The sequence below is a fragment of the Setaria italica genome, chromosome III (assembly GCF_000263155.2).
Source record: "Setaria italica strain Yugu1 chromosome III, Setaria_italica_v2.0, whole genome shotgun sequence".
NCBI classification, from domain to species: Eukaryota; Viridiplantae; Streptophyta; class Magnoliopsida; order Poales; family Poaceae; genus Setaria; species Setaria italica.
This window is the reverse complement of record NC_028452.1, coordinates 12,026,424-12,040,500: the sequence shown is the minus strand read 5'-3', so window position 1 is coordinate 12,040,500 and position 14,077 is coordinate 12,026,424. Positions and strand designations below refer to the sequence as shown.

The window sequence follows — 14,077 nt, the reverse complement described above, 5'->3', positions numbered from 1 at the left end:
TGAGCTAATTATAAAACTAATTGCAGAACCCTGTGCTAATTCGCGAGACGAATCTATTAAGCCTAATTAATCCATCATTAGCAAATGGTTACTGTAGCACCATATTGTCAAATCATGAACTAATTAGGTTTAATAGATTCATCTTGCGAATTACACTCCATCTGTGCAATTAGTTTTGTAATTAGCCTATGTTTAATACTTCTAATTAGCATCCAAACATCCGATGTGACGGGTGTTAAACTTTAACACCTTGTTGCCAAACAGGCCCTAAGTAGCGGTACATGGATGGACAAACGGCTCATTTTTTGGAGCAGAGAGAGTTCGGCGGCCGCGCGCGGTCATTCCGTCGAGGACAGGGTGGCGCGCGAGTGACCGGCGAGAGGTGGCATGCGAAACATGCCTTCGTTCGGCGGGGGTGAAGACGAACTCGATGGCTTCAACAACTCTATCTCCACCTGCCTTTCGAGGACTCCTTAGGATATGGATACCCATGAATCCCTACCGATCAGGATATTGACCGGACCTAACAAATGGACCTGCCCAATTAGAACGCGCGGGTTAAGGGCATGAAGATGCTTGGAGTACACGCCAAGCAGATCGAATGATTCAAATTAGTCCAGATATTACGGGATGCGTATTGTACTCAGACTCAGATCACCTTCCATTTAACTACCAAGTAGATTAGATTCAAACCGACTTGTAACCCTAAGTCGTTAGCCTGTATAAGACGGCCAAGGAAGCCTCCCGAGGGCAGGAGACCTCATCCCTAGATTTCACGCACCAGCGCAAAGGAATACAAACCACCAGCATACAGGACGTATGGTATTACTCTTCAGAGGTCCGAACCTGTCTAAAACTCTCATGTCCCTTGTGTTCTCGCGATCACCTTTGAGTTCTTGGTTTCGCAATCGCCTCCACCTACAAATCAACCACCTGGGTAACCCCTGGTGAACTGTCGGGCCTATAAATTTGACAGCTGGCGCACCAGGTAGGGGTGATCGTGAGATCCTCCCCAGCGAATTTGATGGCAGTCATTCAAAGATCGGATCCGTGGGCGTGGATCCTCTCCCGATGACCGAGCGTCATCAGCTTCACACAGCGTCGCCTTGGCGCGAGAGTTGCGGTGGCCACCATGCGCTCTGAAGTTGCACTCGTCTATGCCAAGCCGACCATCGCCCAGGACTCCATCTGTGTTGGCTTGATGAACACACGAAGGGTCCAGACAGATTCATCGTCCATCCCCGGCCGTTCTGTCGGTGTTGTCTCCACGACTACCTGCATGGATGCTGCATATGGCCAAGGAAAACCCATCTACAAGAACATATGTCACCGTGAGCACATCTTCGCTTTCACAATTTCTAGTTCTTTTCTTCACTCAAATCGGCCACAACATATTTTTACGCGTCTAATTATTCCTAAGAGCTAACGTGTGCGTACATGCATAGCGTGATGGAGCCTTGCTCGATTACGAATCGTCTTGTAGGATTAAGGCGATACCCACATCTGTAACCGTGCATGGATCATGAGGTCGGCAGCAACTACGACACTCCATCGACTCGGCTTTAAGCTGCACGACTCGGCAGTGACGTCCCATGCATCGTTGCTCCTGTAGGCAACACTGCCGACCACTTCGACCACCCGGACTTAACATTGGCTTCATCAATAACTGTTCACCGACGGCTGCTTGCTCAGGCATGATGCTAACTCTCCGACTCGGCCACGAATCAAGCTAAGTCATATATTTAATTAAATATTTTACAACTTCCATATATTTCCGTATGTCTCGACTCCTCCATGTCTTCGTGACTTTCACCGACCGCCTCGGCTCCTCTATGTCTCTGTGACTATCGCCGACCACCTTGGTCGCACCTCGACTACTTATACAACTTGGTCTGTCCACTACACGGGCGGTCGGGGGCTACACCCCACGGGTGCTCAGCTCATATTGGTGCTTTTCCGCATAGTTTCAACTGCTTTGCGGCTTGTTCGTCCCTCTTAATAGTTGCTAAAGTACTCGGGTAGCACACGCCTTAATCCGTGAAGCCTGACCCTCATCTGTCACTTCCTGCTAAGCATGCTTGAGTCCGCTCGGCAACACCCCGATAGGGTCAGGTGCTTAAATGTAACGGGCTAACTACTCGGGGAAATTACCTGGTCTACAAGAGTAGGATGCGCAAGAGTTTACTTGTACAATGAATCAAACTTACGAGTTATTCAATCATTAAATATTCTACATTATGCTACATAATGTTTGCATCGTCTTTTTACAGCTCAGAAACTACTTAGCGTGCCTCCTACCACTCGGTCGACCTCCCAGGCTCGGGGATCGGATGTGGGAGGTGACTCGGCGTGCTTCCGTGACTCGGCCGGCTCCCAGGCTCAGGGGCTAGGCACCACAGATGACTCGGCGAGCCTTTTGCCGCTCGGCCGACCTCTCTGGATCAGGGCGCCAACTGTCGCGGCCGTGAACGTGCATTTGGCCCCCTAAGTGGGTTTTGGTGTTGATGACATGCATGGTTATTGGACTAATAATTTTATCAAGTGATTAACAGGTTTTAATTCTAAATAAGTGCAAAGGTTATGAAAGGAATCTCAAGAACCCCCAAATTTCAAAGAAAGAATGGTGTTGAGCTCAAAAGAAGACTTTTCTATAATTTCTAATTTTGAATTTGAGTATAGGAATGCCGTACTATCAAGGAGGATGCGGATGGATAGCTTGAAGATGCTAAAGTGCTCAATTGAGATACTAACCACCCATTGAGAGACACGACTCACTCGTACACTTGTTTTCTCACATTTTCTGTGAGTGTCGGAAGTTCCGACAGGGGGTCGAAAGTTCCGACACCGGCTGGAAGTATTCAGAAACTTCCGAGGAGAAGCTCTCAACTGTTTTAATTTAACTTCGTCAGAAGTTCCGACAAGCACATAAATGTACTGTAATGGCTAATTTTGGAGGATCAGGTATAAGTACCCCCTTAGCCCCCCATTCATTGCTGCTGAACAACTCGAGCTAAAACAGCCCCCAAGCATTGAATACTCCTCCCCCACTCCCCTTTGAGTTGAATCCTTGAGAGTTTGAGCTAGGGATCGGGTGAGAGCAAGGTTGAAGGTGTGAGTCTTGAGGATTTGAGTGTGAGGTCCAACAAATTAATCTCAAGAGCACTCCAAGCATCTTCGGCCATCGATTTGTGTTTGTTACTCTTGAAGCTTGCTTCTAGACGGCTAGGCATTGTCCGTTTGAGCACCCTCTTTGTGTGGTGCATTCGGGAACATTTGTATCACCCATCCTTTGTGGATTCATAGTAAGTGATCCTCCTTTATGGTTGATTGAGAGAGGTAAAAGGTTAGTGAGGACCCGGCTATTTGTGAGCCTCTCAAAGGAGACGTAGCTTTCTTTATGGAAGTGAACTTTGATTAAAAAAAAATCCTTATCTCTAGTGCTTATTGTGTTCTTCGTGTTCATATTGACCTAGAAGCTTGATTTAAGCCAATCTATAAATTTGTGTGGTTCCTTTCATATTTATCACCTGCAGTAGTCTCTACACTTCATTTATAGTCTTTTGATTCAAGCAGAATTGGTAGATTCAGGTTTCATTTTGAATTTTGTTCAGCGCACTTTCTACTGTCGGAAGTTCCGGCACAGTGTCGGAAGTTCCGACATATCTAATACCGCTGCGAAGTTTTTCAGGAAAAATTTGAAGTGAGCCTATTCACCCCCCTCTAGGCATCACAAGATCCTTTCAATTGGTATCAAAGCCTATTCTCTTGATTAAGGCTTAACCGCTAAGGGATTGAAGATGTCTCATAGCGGGGATGGCCTTGCCGCAGCCGAATAAGCCGCCGCTTGAGCCACTGTCGTTGTTGGTGCTAGTCCAAGCCTTGGAGGAGGCAACGCTGACCCCTTTAGTCAATTTTCAAGAGGTCGACCACACTCCGTTCATGTGGCAAGCTCAAGCGATGATTCGAGATCAAGTGATGAACTTGAGGGTGAGGACTTGGAGGCCAAGAAAAGAAGAAAAGAAAAGATGAAGGCTAAGATCGAGAAGCGTTGGGGGGGAAATATTAACGACCTCTCGAAGCCCATGGAAACAACAAAACATAAAGGCCCAGGCCCACCTAAGGGAATAACGACTGTCGTTGGCCCAACATGGGAGGCGAGAGTCACGCTCCGCCTCGCCCGACCCCGTGTCCCGGGGTCGGGTGCCCCCGACCCCTTGAAGAACAAGCTTCGCCTCGCCCGACCCGCAGGCCTGGGGTCGGGAGCGCCCGACCCCCCGCTGCAAGTTTCCGCCTTGCCCGACTCAGGGCACAGGGGGTCGGGCTTACCCGGGCCCTCTAGACAAGTATCCGCCTCGGGCGCGGATCTCGTGGGTCCCCCTGTCGATCTCTCCATAAATGCACCGCAGTTCTATCAGGAAGAAGGATATCCGCGTCCCCGACGCAACCTGCCACAAGTACCAATGCGCGGCTGCACAGTACAAGCTACAGTGGCTGCGACCTCCTCCGATTCGCTACAGGGCACTCATGGCCTGCGCCGCCCGGAGCAAGCCTCGCCCGTTCTCGCGCCCCGCGCGTCCGGCGGCAGGGACGCGACGTCCGCCTTCCGCGGACCGTTAGCAAGATGGCGGGATTCGCCGCCTCCCCCAATGGACACAGGTGCCATGACGAAACACCATCATCGCGCCGGGCTGCGACAGCCACCGAGGAGACCATCGACGGGACGCGACGGCGGCCGCCCTCCTCCGGCAAACGCGCCGGCAAGGGCCGAAGGCCGGCGAGGACGCCGGTGATCTGGGGACTTGGTCCCTCCCCTCGTGTTGTATTTTACCTAGCTATGTTTATCTCTTTTACTGCTCCTCACACCCGGTCTCGCCTGTAACCCCGGTAGCCTCCTTGCGCTATAAAAGGAGAATCGGGGGCCCGAGACAGAGGAGGGGTTCCTCAGACAACTCAAAGCACATCAGACGCTTTCAAGCGAATAGAACACACCGACACCTCTCTAGAGCATCAGTGCACACCCAAGAGACCTGGGATCAGCTCCCTTTCTCGCACTCCTGTAACCCCTAGTACAGAACCCCGCGTGGGCAACACGAGCAGCTCCCGATACTGGACGTAGGGCGTTCCCTTGCTCGAACCAGTCTAAACCCCGTGTCTCCCACGCCACCATCTGAAGTCTTACGCGCATAAAAGAAATTTACTAGTCTAAGTCTTGATCTGCTAATCTTGACAACAACAAGAAGAAAGCAACCAAGTTGATGAAGAAGAGGATCAAGGAAGAAAGTGACAAGCATCCCTTCTTCAGATATCACTAAGTTCCTCCTAACTACCCGCATGCATCATCTCAATATTCTTCTTTTCAATTTTAATCCGTCCACTTAGGAAAACCTCCTTACTTTGATGGGACGGATTATCCCAAGTGGGCATATGACATGAAAATGCATCTCTATGGACTTCACCCTTCTATTTGGGAAGCTGTGGTTGTAGGTGCGACTCTGCCCAAGAATGGAATATCAACGGTCGAGCAAGCTCAAGACTATTTCCGCAATGCTCAAGCTGTAAGAGTCATCATCGGCTCTCTATGTGCTCAAGAATTCAACAAAGTTTGTTCCGTTGAAATTGCCAAGATAATTTGGGACACATTAAAGGAGGTACATGAGGGGATCGATCAAGTAAGAGAAAGAAAGATGGACTTGATTCACGGAGAACTAGAGCATTTCATCATGCTTGAGGAAGAAACCGTGAGGCAAATGTTTGATAGACTAATGCTCCTTGTATCGGACATTAGATCTCTTGGAAGCACGGATTGGGATGATCACAAGGTCACAAAGAATATGCTTAGAGCTTTCACTCCAAGGAATCCTACTCTTGCCACCATGATTAGAAGAGATCCAAGCTTCAAGATAAAAACTCTCAATCAACTTCTTGGTGAAATATTGCATTAAGAATTGGTTGAGAGAGATGTGGCAAAATCTCTTAGCATGAGAATGAACAAGAGTATGGCTCTCAATGCTAGCTCTAGTGTCATGATTGAGCCAAGTCCCAAAGCTCTCAAGTCAAAGAAGGAAGACTCAAGTGAAGAGGGAAGCACCGATGAAGAGACCGCATTTGTCATTAGAAACTACAAGAAATTCTTAAAGAAGAAGGCTTTCAAGAAGAATGGTGATGATAGAAAGAAGACATCACAAAGAAGATACTATGAGTGCAAGAAAGTTGGTCACTTCATTGCCGATTGTCCTTGCAAGAAAAAGAAAGAATTGGAGGAGAAAAGGTTCAAGGAGAAGAGCAAAGACTACAAGAAGAAATATCAATGTCAAGCTAATATTAGTCAAGAATGGAATTCTAGTGATGAAAAATCCAACAAAGAGTGTATGGCAACTCTAGCCATACTCAAGCCTACTACACCAACTAGACTCTTCAATAACACCTCCGACATTGAAAATGACACTCCATTGTATCTCATAGCAAAAGGGACGAAGGTACTAGACACTACATCCCCCTCATCCATCTTCTCCTCTATATCTAGTAACGTGCAAAATGAGTTGGATGATGAGGAAGAAAAGCTTAAAGCTAACATGATAAAAGAATTTGGAAAGAAAGGCTATAAAGAAATTAAAAAGCTTTTGGAGAAATTGGAGAAAAAGAAAGTCTTTCAATAGGCAAGAGGACTTGCTCATCCTTGAAAAGGAGAGAAACCTTGCTTTAGAGAAGGCTCTAGCTGAGGAAAAGGCTAAGAGTGAAAAATTAGCTATTGACTGAGGATGTCAAAGGAGCACACTTTGGCAAATGAATCTCTAGCTTCTCAAAAGGCCACTTCATAGTGAACTTAAAGAAAGCTTCTCACGCTTGACGGTCAAATACAAAGACCTTGAAGTTAACTATAGTGCTCCTTGAGAAAGCTCCAAAGCCAATTCCAAGGCAAATCTTGACTCCAATACCTCCACTAGTGAAGGTTGCTCAAGATGCTATAAAGTTGATGTAAATACTTGTGTTGCTAACATTGCTAAGCTAGAAGAATCAATCAAAGCAAGGGATGTTCAAATAAAAAGATTGAACATGCTAGTGACACAAGGATATGAAGGCAATGTCAAGCCCGAGCCTAAGATCAAGTAATTCGATGGGAGGCATCCTAGGCACATGGACGGGCTTGGACACTACAAGGGGAGCAAGATAAATGACCGGAAGGTGGTGAATGGTTAGGAAGTCATCAAGTTCAACAAAGGTGCAAACCTTGGTGACTTGATGGACACGACACATGGCATAACAAATACCAACACAACTTAAGTCAAGCTAACGGCCAATGCAACTACCAAAACCAACTACATTGTTACAATGGACCACAATAGTAAAATAATGGTCAAATACGTTGGTGCCTACACGAAAAAGGCTATCTTTAGGAGTGTGTGGGTTCCAAAGATATATCCATCTAACCAACAAGGATCCAAATCTTTTTGGGTACCTAAATTTCAAACTTAACTTGTTTTGTAGGCCTACTCCTCCGGTGGAACTTCATGGTTGCTTGATAGCAGATGTTCAAATCATATGACTGGGGAGAAGGATATGTTTTCATCCCTAGAGCATTATGACACACCTAAAGAAAGCATTGTCTATGGTGACAATAGCAAAGGGGATGTGATCAGAATGGGTAACATTGCTATCTCAGATGACTACTCTCTCTAATGTTTATTTAGTTGAATCTTTGGGATATAATTTGTTGTCCGTCTCACAACTTTATGAGAAGGGCTACAATTGTCTCTTTACTAATGAGGGTGTGACCATCTTTAAAAGGGAGGATTTCTCTATTGTTTTTATGGGTCATTTGAAGGGCAAGCTCTATCTAGTTGATTTCACAACAGATAGAATTGAGCCTAAGACTTGTTTAGTGGCAAAAATTAAGTTGGGTTGGCTTTGGCATCGCCGACTAGCCCATATTGGGATGAGGAACTTATCCAAACTACAAAAGGGCGATCACATCCTAGGACTAACAAATATTGTCTTTGTAAAAGATAGGGTATGTAGCGCATGTCAAGTTCGAAAGCAAGTTGGTGCTCCACACCCTGTCAAAAACACTACAACTATGTTAAGATCATTGAAACTTCTAAACATGGATTTATTTGGACCCATTGCTTACGTTAGCATTGGAGATAATAAATACGGTCTTGTTATTGTTGATAATTTTTCCAGTTTCACTTGGGTATTCTTTTTGCAAGATAAAAGTGAAAATAGTCAAGAAATTCATAAGAAGAGCTCAATATGAATATGAGTTGAAGATCAAGAGGATAAGAAGTGACAATGGCTCGGAGTTTCGCAACACCAATGTTGAAGAATTTCTTGATGAAGAAGGGATCAAGCATGAATTCTCTGCTCCATACACTTCTCAACAAAATGGCATTGTGGAGAGGAAAAATCAAACCTTGATTGAAGCCGCAAGAACCATGCTTGGTGAGTACAAGACACCGGATATCTTTTGGACCGAAACAATTAACACAGCTTCCCATACCATCAACCATCTCTACCTCCACAAGTATTTGGGCAAGATACCCTACGAGATAATCACCGGTAACAAGCCTAAGGTGCATTACTTTAGAGTTTTTGGGAGTAAATGTTTTATTCTAAATAAAAAATTTAAAAACTTAAAGTTTGCACCAAAGGTTGATGAAGGTTTTCTACTTGGTTATGGTACTAACAAACACGCCTATTTTATTTTCAACAAAACCTCTGGTTGTGTTGAGATCATGGTAGATGTGACTTTTGATGAATCTGTTGACGTTGGATTTTGACACGTGTTTGGAATCACCGTCAAAGGGAAAAGAAGGCAGCCGATGCGGCGAGATAGGAGCTACAGTTGGGAATCGGCTGATTAGAGCTATAGTGTTTCGGCCGATTGTCAGACAGAGTCAGTGGGTGCTGGCCGATTGGGAGCCAGAACGGCTTGGCCAGTGTGGGCCTAAAGTGGGCCAGGGTGATGATTATCTAAAGAAGAAGATTGGCCCGTCGAAAAATAGTAACCAACTCCGATACGAGCTGTGTTTGTAAATATTTGTTATCTTTTAAACTTAGAGATAGATCCTAGTCGGTTAGGAAATTGGTTCTAACAGGGTATAAATAGCTGCCTCGTAAGGCTTGTAAAGGACAATCACATCAATCAATACAACAAAATCTACTTTTTCTTCGTACTTTACTTTCAAGTCAGCGATTTCGCCAAAATCTTTTCTTTTCACAAGTTCGTACAAGTTGATAGGACTGCATCGACACGATCTCCGGTCAATTTGTAAGTTCCGCTTATCGAGTAATATCTAAGCTTTAACTTCGGGCGCATCGCTGTTGTTTCATTTAGATTTATTCACCAGTTATCGATATTAACTAGAATTATAGGTTTTATCTTTTGTTTTAGTTTTTTCACCAGTTATCCAGCTTGAGATACGAACTGTCGGCTTTTTATTTTTATTCTAATTTATTGTTACATAGTCGATTAGATCTATTTCAAGTGTTGCTTTGTAGCGTTGTTTAAGTTGCTCTAATAGTTTCTTTACAATTGCTACGTGGTCATCGGCTTCTCTATAGCCGGTTGCTTACACAATAAATCGGCTGATTCGCTGATACGCTTTTCAAGACAGATCGGAATCTTAGCCGATCGAAGCCCCTAGAATTTAATACTTTTCTTTCCTTGTCAATCAACAGGTCAGATTGACTGGCACGCCGCGCGAACCGCACCAGGGCAGTAACTCGAACAGGAGTTAAGCAGATTCTCTCGGGTCGTGTGTCTGACGCTGAGGGTCATCGGCCGATTTTCAGCGCCAACAGAATCCAATAGTTCTCACGTAGAGCAAGTTGATAAAGATCTTGTAGATGATGAAGAACCACCAAGCCAATCAATCATGAGGATGGGCTTGGGCGAAGTGAGACCGCGTGAAGTTGAAGTTCAACCACTGGAAGAAAATGGCAACAATGATCTACCAACAGCAACAAGAGTTGAACCGCCAAGTTCTCAACAAAACCAAGATCAAAGTCAAGTTTATGGTGACGACCAAGCTCATGGCATTGATCAAAGGGGAGAACAAGGTGGTGAAACTCAAGAAGATGCTCCACAAGTTGAAGATGATGATGATGAACCTATTCAACGTCAATCACAAGTGCTTTTTCCAAGAGTTCATCAAATTATTCAACGGGATCATCCCGTCGACAACATCATTGGAAGTATCCAAAGAGGGGTAACTACTCGTTCACGTTTAGCAACCTTTTGTGGGTATTACTCGTTTGTTTCCTCTTTGGAATCTCTTAAGGTAGAAGAAGCACTTGATGATCCGGATTGGGTGATTGTCATGCAAGAAGAACTTAGCAACTTCACAAGAAATGAGGTATGGGAGTTGGTTAGAGACCGAAACACAATGTGATTGGCACCAAGTGGGTTTTTCGCAACAAGCAAGATGAACATGGTGTGGTCACAAGGAATAAGGCAAGGTTAGTTGCAAAAGGTTTGGCCCAAATTGAAGGTTTGGATTTTGGTGAAACCTATGCACTCGTAGCTAGGTTTGAGTCTATTCGTATTTTACTTGTCTATGCTACTCACCATAATTTCAAGCTTTATCAAATGGATGTGAAGAGTGCATTTTTGAATGGCCCCCTATCCGAGTTGGTGTATGTAGAACAACCGCTGGACTTTGAAGATCCAAAGTTTCCAAATTATGTGTGCAAGCTCCATAAGGCGCTCTATGGACTTAAGCCAGCACCTAGAGCATGGTATGAATGTCTTAAGGATTTTCTTCTCAAGAATGACTTTGTAATGGGCAAAATTGATTCTACTCTCTTTATTCACAAAGTAGATAAGGATATATTTATTTGCCAAATATATGTCGATGTCATTATATTTGGTTCTACTAATGAAAAGTTTTGTGAAGAATTTAGTAGGATGATGGCCAAGAGGTTTGAAATGTCCACGATGAGTGAATTGAAGTTCTTCCTTGGGTTTCAAATCAAGCAAATGAAGGAAGGAACTTTCATATGTCAAACCAAGTACACAAAAGACATGCTCAAGAAGTTTCACATGGCCGATGTCAAAGCCATCAAGACGCCCATGGCGTTGAATGGACACCTTGATCTCAATGAAGAAGGAAAACCGGTTGATCAAAAGGTATATCGCTCCATGATTGGCTCTTTATTTTACCTTTGTGCATCTAGGCCCGATATTATGCTTAGTGTGTGCATGTGTGCAAGATTTCAAACCAATCCTTAGAAATGTCATTTAATGGTTGTTAAGAGAATCTTGAGATATTTAGTTTACACTCTTCACCTTGGCTTGATTTACACTCTTAAACTTAGCTTGTGGTATCCCAAGGGCTCCACTTTTGATTTACTTGGCTACTCCAATTCAGATTATGCCGGTTGCAAAGTAGATCGAAAGAGCACCACTGGGACTTGCCAATTTCTTGGTAGATCCTTGGTGTCTTGGAGCTCAAAGAAGCAAAATTTGGTTGCTTTATCCACCCCTAAAGCCGAATATTTGGTAGTCGGTGCTTATTGTGCCCAACTTTTGTGGATGAAGCAAACGTTGAGTGACTTCGGTTGTGAGTTTAGCAAGATTCTACTCTTGTGTGACAACGAGAATGCCATCAATCTAGCTAACAATCCTGATTCAAGTAATCATTGTTATATAATGTTGCTTGGTGGTTGATCACTTTAGGGTCAAGATGTCTTATATATCCATAAGCCATATATTTAGAAATCTCAATCTTAATCCATCTCAAAATCTATCTTTTTGGAGCTGATTTGAATCTGTTGGAACTTCCAGTCCTCCATCGGAACTTCCGATACCCACCGGAAGTATCCAATAAGTTCTGACAGAGAGTGCTCGGGAGATTTTTCTATTCCTCGTCGGAACTTCCGACAAGCACCCTGGGGGTATATATACCCCCTGAACCGCCAGTTGAAACCCTAACTTCTATTTCAAACACACCGGCGCCGCTCTTCTCTTCCTCTCCACCACTCAACGGGATCTGAAGTTTTGACCGTGGGAAATTGAAGCTAGTGCCTTCTTTGGATTCTCTACCCTTCGAAACCTCCGATCCACCCTTTGATTCATCCGATCCGCGCGGGAAATTGAAGCGTTCCCACATAAGTAGAGACTAAATGTGATCCAATTATCAGTCCCAGGAGGCTGATAACACATTTATTCAATAGATAGTTCAGAAACCGTACAGCTCCCGAAGGAGCAGGCGGGAAAGCCACACCCAAAGTAGAACTAAAGCGATGACAATACAAATCCAAGTTGTAGTCCAGTCGGACTCCGGGCTGCAATCGGAACTATGCATCAGCGGAAGCATCCTGCAAAAGGGCCAACACCGCAGGCAACGTTGGGTGCACACGCAACCTCCTACTCGAGATCCTCGGCGACGTAGTCCGGATCCTCCTCTGAAGCAACAAAACAAGGGTGAGTACAAAAGTACTCAACAAGTCCAACCCCATCCACGGAGAGGGATACAACAAGAATATGCACAGGATATAACAAGGATAAGGTTAAGGTTCATTTGCAATAAAGTTAGATTTTCAACTCATGCAAGAGTTTATTTTCAAAGAGTTTTCACAAAGTATTTTATTTAGTAACTGAAACATTAAGTGGGGTTGATCCTACATGAAGGATCCAAGTTTTATCGCTACCGGACTCCCCGTCAGCCGTAGCGCACGGAACAACTGCCGGACACTTCCAAAAAAAATCCAACACATGCCATAAAAACCAACCATCTCCAAAAGCTAGTTATGTGACCAAGCCATAACTCGTCCAATGCCGTGGATACGGCTACCCGGATAGGTTTTAACTCTGCAGAGGTTGTACACTTTTCCCACAAGTAGGGTACCGTAGCACGATCACCTTAGTACCGGTGCGGATCCTAACAAAGCCATTACCCACCTTAGCCAAAACTGACTAGTCAACACATAAGCACCAAAGGGGTTAACGGCCTATCCACGAGGCCGCAACTGGGACCTAAGTCACCAAGAGCTTACTCCTTTTCCATGGGCTCCTGTTGCTTACCAGCACACCCGAAGCCTAGCAGTTTAGCTAGTGGGGTTTATGCTAAGCCGTTGCCCATACAACGGTCGAGTGGTTGCACGATGGTTGAATTAGGCAAGATGACACATCAACTCGGTCCTTAATCATGACAAGATGGATATCTCCCAACCTTGCTCAACCACTAAGTTACGAGCCCAACATTCTGGCATTTCACACAAGAAACACCCATCCATCTCGTCTATGCATCACCTCTCTTTACACCCGAAAATCCACTTCCTCATTTGAAAACACGCACACATTTATTCTCTAAATAAACCATTGTAGTCATGATTGAAGTTGAGTAACGAGTTCCTAAGCATTCTAGCAGTATTTATCATCTAAACAGAGCAACTCATATTTAGAGACAAATTTAGAGACAAATATGGAACAACAAGGAATAATCATAACAATCAAGGGGTGGCTATCCAACCATGTCTTGCGATAAAACAATATGCATTTTATAAAACAGGCCAATAGGTTGTGTTTGAAAGACTAGGTATTAAATATGCATCAAAGGGTTAGATTGGACTTGCCGTTCTCAAAGCCCTCCGGGAGCTCCTGCTCACGGTACTGGTCCTCGGGCTTCGGCTCACGGTCGAACTCCTCCTCGTGCTCCTCCTCGGGTACTCCGCGTTCTACGGCACACACAAACGAGCACACAATAAATAAAAAGAAATAAGATTTTACCCGTCGACCTCCGAACAGAGAATGCGAACGGAAAATAGGTGGGGTGAGTATTTTCATGAAGTTTGGATATGCCTCGGTGGAAGTATATGGGAGGAGGCTGTGGTCGAATTTGGGATCAATTGAAGAAAATTTGGCGCATGAAATGACGAGTTAAAGGAGTGTTAGGGGCTTAAAACAAGGTTTTAGGACTAAACTGCGAGAACCAGGGACCTATTTGTAATTATTTCTGGAAGGTGGAAGGGCGTATGGTTAAACTTCTTTGAGAGAGGTGGGAGGGCTGGTTTGTAAATAGAGGAAAGGAGGGGGTTAGATCAAAATTGAAGGGGATTCTTCCCTTCTTCTTCCTGG

At 44.7% G+C, this 14,077-nt stretch overlaps 1 long non-coding RNA gene across 1 annotated transcript; it reads left to right on the top strand.

Moving 5' to 3' along the window:
* Positions 1-916: 916 nt before the first annotated feature.
* Positions 917-2,562, top strand: LOC101769169. Its single transcript, XR_214836.3, has 2 exons — positions 917-1,331; positions 1,446-2,562. It is a non-coding gene; the product is annotated as an uncharacterized LOC101769169 (long non-coding RNA).
* The last annotated feature ends 11,515 nt before the right edge of the window (positions 2,563-14,077 follow it).